The 6184-nt window shown below is 37.4% G+C and overlaps 1 pseudogene; it reads right to left on the bottom strand.

The window, feature by feature from the left end:
• Window positions 1–3816, bottom strand: LOC133875159 (uncharacterized; annotated as a pseudogene).
• Window positions 3817–6184: the final 2368 nt, after the last annotated feature.

Here is a 6184-nt window from a genome sequence, read left to right as displayed (position 1 = left end):
TCAAATAAAAAAGACAAAAATAGAGTATAGTGCATCCCACTTTAACATGACAACAAAATGGCAAATGATCGTCACAAAAACTATTGTTAATGAATGTTGGATAACCCCATTTGCTGTATGAGATATGGACACCTTCAAAACCTTCACATACTGGCCATAATACTCCATGCGCTGAAGAAGTTGTTAAACCCCGAAAAGCTTGGATTAGATACTACATATAACTAAAAACAAATATAAAACAACAAATGAAATAGAAAATAAAGAGGGCACCATGTTCCACTAAGTTGCAGTCTTGCATAAAGGGGATGTACAATGATATGAAGCCATTCACATCTTCATCTGTAAGATTAAGAGAAAATCCAATTACATACACTAAATTCTATTGAATAATTCTAACATCACTAAGATGTTTCCTTCCTTTAGATGCTTTGGGCTTCGACTTCTGTAATTTCTGTTTCCGCTCCAAATTTCTTTTAACCACTAACCTGTTCGACAAAGAAAGTGGTGACATCACTCAACAATCATCTAATAATATAAAACAAGAAACAAGAAACTGCACAGTTACTATAACAACCTTTCAGTCTTTTCCCATCACCATAATCTTTTTTTTTTTTTTTTTCTTTTTGTCATAAGGGGTATAACATTTTGGACAACGACCCTCAATTCCAACTTTTTCAGCCATTTCCATGATGTGATGCCAACACTAAACACACACCTTTGAAGATAAAGAAAAAGAAGGGAGGAGTGCAATGAATAGAAGTAACAAAAGAATAAAAAACATGATTTCATCCACAACAAAATGTTTTAATTGTAGTACACTTCATACACATTTACATCTATTACTATTTCAAGCTTCTTCTTTTTTCTCATTAAGTAGGAGCTGGACCTATGCAAATTCACTAGAAGTAGCACCAGTAAACTACGGTTCAGTTGGACCTATATGTCCTTTCACTAGCAACACTGGAAGATCCGAGGAAGCTTCATTTTCCTTGTCCCTTTTTTACTTGCCTTTGTCACTTGTCTTTATGCACGCTATCACTAATCCATTTGTTCTTTACAAGTAAAAAAACAAGATATGCAAAACCTTCCTTAATTTCCTTTTTTCGTACGTAATCATTTTGGACTTCAGATTTATTTTGCGGATATGGATTTGATGCATTGGTGTTAAGTAATATGCAATTTCTTGGTATATGCCTTGATATGCAAAATCTTCCTCCTTAATTTTTTTTTCCCCACTTCCTTGTTTCTCATTTTTTTAGAATAATAATTTATTGCAAGAAAATTGCAAAGCACTCTCAAACGTGTATTACATATGTTTATGTGGTAAATTTTACATAATCTCTTTCCTCAATACTAATACACACGTAATGCATGACTGTTTTTGTCATGGCATTGTTGGAAAACTATTGAGTCGGCCACCTACTTATTGCAGACTGCTAGACTGTTTCACCTTCTTCTTCTTCTTCGAGATTCCTAGACTACTACACATTAATTTCATGCGGCAATGAAAGTACATTATTTTGTTATGCTTTGTCAGCTTTGAGAAGATGGGAGCCATTTAAATTGACAAACTTGATAATTTTTCACACCCATGTGTTTGCTTTTGTTCTGTTGTTATGTTTGATAAATAACAATATATAGATGTTGTACTTGCATCACTATAAAATGTTCAATTATAATATGATAGAAGGGCAACCTCTTTTTTTTCTTTTTTTCTTTTCTTTTTAGTTTGAGATTTGTTTTTGTAACCAATTAAAAAAAAAAAAAATTGAGGGCATGTTCACTATGTTTTGGCTATGGACAAGTGTTAGTCAGATATAACTAGCATATATTTGATACCGCATATATTTAGCCTTATTATAGCTGTAGATATTCTGTAACTATAGGTTGATTATAGTTGCCTTATTTGGTTTCCTAGATTGTTGTAAATATTGATATTCAGCATTGTAATTACCGATTTATTTTCTATATAATATGAGAATCCTCACAAAGAGAGGTATTCAATCCAATTGACATTGTACTAGAGCAAGGCTCATATAAATTAGGGTTCTTCTAAGTTTTTTTTTTTTTTTTTCAGTACTTTTATGTGGGTAGCGGCAGAGGGTTGCTTTAGGGTTTCGGTAATTTTCTGGGTAGCAGTAGTTTTTGGGTAGTCGGCAATTTCTGTTGGGTTTCCAGTGGGTGTTAAACTGTTATTCGGCAGTTTCTGTTGGGCTGGGACTAGGCTGTTGATTTTGTTTGGTTAAGAATCTTTGGTGGCTATCGATCTATGGTGTTCTATTACCCTTTCTAGTGGCTGTCGGTGTTCTGTTTGGTTAAGAACCTTAGGTGGCTGTCGATCTGTGGTGCGATTCTGGTGTTGTCAGCAGACTTTGGTGCGGTTCTGGTTCTGGTTGGTGTTGTCGGTAAACTCTGGTGCTATTTTGGTTTTGGTTCGATTCTGTGCAATCTTTTCTGGTTCGGTGTTTCTATTCTAGTGTTGTCGGCAGAATCTGATGTGGTGAGTGTGGAGGAGAGTTTCTTGTGAATATTTTTAGAGGTTGTGCATAAGGTTGTTGACATTTTTTGGGAGTTTCTGGTGAATCAGGTTTTATATTTTCTGATTCAATTTTGTTGGGTTTCATCATGTCTTCTAGTGATTCTTTCGGGTTGCATTTTACTGGAAAAAATTACTTTGCTTAGGAATTCCAGTTTCGCTCATTTGTTCATGGAAGGAATTGTGGGGCTAGATTTGTTGTGACAAAACTATTATTTTAGGATCACCAAGAAGCAGAAAAATAGCAAAATAGCAAATAACCACAACACAAACTCAAGACACACCAAGATTTAAGTGGTTCGGCTTATCAAGCTTACATCCACTGGCGGAGACGATCCAGGAGAAATCCACTATCAAAAATGATGGAGTACAAAGTGCAATACAAAGAGCAACCACTCAAACCCAAAAGCCCCAAATACACCAAAATCTCACTCTCACACAAAAGAGAATTAATAGACAAAAGAGAAAACCTTCTCTAATTCTCTAAGCCATAAATGGCACAACAATTGTGAGAAAAACAAGTGAGAATAACAAAAGTGACTTATCTCTCTCAAAAGAGTGTTGTCGTTCACTGCAAAGCTGCTGGATGCCCTTCTTCTTCCTTCTCTCTCGCACACTGCTCTCTCAAAGGACCAAATGAAGCTCTCTGTTCTTAGCAAAAATTGGCCTTTTTGTTTTCTTCTCAAAGCTTCTAGAGGAAGCTAGCTTCCAAAGGAAGCTTTTCCAAAAGACAATACACATGTGGACAGAAGAAGTAAGTCAACAAAATGTGGGGCCCATGGTATGGACTTGATAGAAAGGCAAGTCACATACACTACAAATCTCCACCTTGACTTGAATTTCATCAAGTCCTCAACACAAATCTCCTAATACCGTCTCCTCCAACACCCTGAAAGGCAATCACAAGCTACAAATATCAATCAAGTCCAAGCACCTCTTGAACTTGAAAATCAAAACACACTGTGGTGCAAACGCTGTGAGAGTCTGAAATGTGCATCATCTGAATAACACACAAACAAAAGGATTTTCTTATCATCAACAAATCCTTCACTTCAAACTCATCTCCCAAAAGAGATTTTAACCTCTTAACCTCAAACATGCTCTTAGCAGCACTAAGCATGTCATCCACGTAGAGCAACAAATAAACAAAAGAACCACATGAAAATTGTCCACAATACACAAAACGCTTGTACCTCTGTCCTGGAGATTGTTCCAAGCCATACAGCGATCTCCTCAACCTGACAATCTTCGCGTCCTCTGACAATTTCTCCAAATCCCATGTCTAGTTCTTACAAAGAGACTCAATCTCCTCATTCATGGCAACAACCCAAAATGCAAACTCATTACTTGTGACGGCTCTTGAAAGAGTATAACACTCCTGGACCACAGTGTCCTCTGCCACAATAAGTGCACACGCTACCAAATCTGTAAAGCCATATGTCTGAGGTAGTCTAATCTGTCTCCTCTATCTACCAACCGCAATACTAGTCTCTTGCTTTTCTTGTGGATCATCATCAAAATCGAAACCATGGCTATCTAGAATGGGCTAAGCTTGCGTGCCATCTTGCACCCTCTGTGAGTCTTCTACCTGAAGCTCCACTTGCTTGCTAAAACCCAACCGCATATGCCATAATTGAGTAGTGTCTGAAGAGACATCAACTAAACCTGTCACCGTACTACCTTGAAGAAAATAAAGGCCATCAACCTTGTTACCTCGCATCATAACCAATGAACCTTTCCAAACCCGAATGACTCTACCTTCACCGGAACACTTGTACCCAAGGGAGTCCAAAGTGCCCAAAGAAATAAGATTTTTCTTCAAATCTGGTATATGTCGAACATTCTTCAAAGTCCTCACGATCCCATCATGCATCCTTATCTTGATTGTACCCATAACAACAATCTTGCAGGCAACAACATTTCGTATCAAGACTGAACCACCATTGACTGACTCATAAGTAGTAAACCAATCCCTTTTAGGGGACATATGAAAAGTACAAGCAGTATCAAGGACCCACTGATCGCTAAAACGACCATCAGAACCGGTAATAGCAAGGACAAATCCTGAATCCTCAGAATTTCTTTCAACAACACCAGCCACAAAAGAGGAACCACCTTCCTCTTTATTTTTCAACTTCGGACACTCGAATTTATAATGTCCATACTTTTTGCAATAGTAACACTGAACATTCTTCTTGGACTTGGATTGGCCTCCCAAGTCTCCCTCACTAGATCGACCTCTAAAATTGGAGGAATTTTCCGAACGACCCTTAATAAATAAACCCTCAGCCTGATTATCACTCTCTTTCCCATTCAATCTTGTCCTTAACTCCATAGAATTCAAAGCAGATTTAACATCAACTAAGGAGATGGTATCTCTACCGTACAACATTGAATTAACAAAATTATCAAAAAAATCTAGTAGTGAACAACTGAACATAACAAACTCAAGGCTTGATCCTCTTCATCTACTTTAACATCAATATTTTTCAAATCCAAAATAATTCTATTAAAGTCATCCAGATGATCACAAAGAGGCATAACTTCCTTCATCTTGAGGGTATATAACTGTTGCTTCAAATACAACCGATTAGTGAGAGACTTCTTCATGTACAGGTTCTCCAACTTCTTCCAAAGTCCAACAGCAGTTTCTTCATCTGCAACTTCTCTCAAAACTCCATCTGAAAGAGACAACAAAATTGCACTATGGGCTTTTTCATCAAATTCCTTCATTTCCTCCGTTGTGTTGATGGCACCTTGCCATCCAAAATCTTTGCCAAACCTTGTTGTCGTAATAAAGCCCGCATCCTGAGTCGCCATAAACTGAAACTATTCTGACCATCAAATTTTTCTACTTCAAATTTTGCAGTAGCCATCCCAAAAAATAAAGATCCAAGCTTTGATACTAGTTTGTTATGACAAAACTATTATTCCAGGATCACCAAGAAGCAGAAAAATAGCAAAATAGCAAATAACCACAACACAAACTCAAAACACACCAAGATTTAAGTGGTTCAGCTTATCAAGCCTACATCCACTAGCGAAGACAATCCAGGAGAAATCCACTATCAAAAAAGATGGAGTACAAAGTGCAATACAAAGAGCAACCACTCAAACCCAAAAGCCCCAAATACACCAAAATCTCACTATCACACAAAAGAAAATTAATAGACAAAAGAGAAAACCTTCTCTAATTCTCTAAGCCATAAATGGCACTACAAATTGTGAGAAAAACAAGTAAGAATAACAAAAGGGACTTATCTCTCTCAAAAGAGTGTTGCCGTTCACTGCAAAGCTGCTGGACACCCTTTTTCTTCTTTCTCTCTCGCACACTGCTCTCTCAAAGGACTGAATGAAGCTCTCTATTCTTAGCAAAAATTGGCCTTTTTGTTTTCTTCTCAAAGCTTCTAGAGGAAGCTAGCTTCCAAAGGAAGCTTTTCCAAAAGACAATACACGTGTGGATACAAGAAGCAAGTCAACAAAATATGGGGCTCATGGTATGGACTTGATAAAAAGGCAAGTCACATACACTACAAGATTGATGGGACTGACCAGCCCTTATGGAGCCTAAGGAATTGGCCAAGTGGAAGGTCAAGGATGCACGTGTGATGTCCTGGATTTTAAGGTCTGTTGACCCTCTTTTTGTAC

The sequence above is a fragment of the Alnus glutinosa genome, chromosome 8 (assembly GCF_958979055.1).
Source record: "Alnus glutinosa chromosome 8, dhAlnGlut1.1, whole genome shotgun sequence".
NCBI classification, from domain to species: domain Eukaryota; kingdom Viridiplantae; phylum Streptophyta; class Magnoliopsida; order Fagales; family Betulaceae; genus Alnus; species Alnus glutinosa.
Note: the sequence above shows the minus strand (reverse complement) of the source record. Positions and strands in the feature narration are given on the sequence as shown.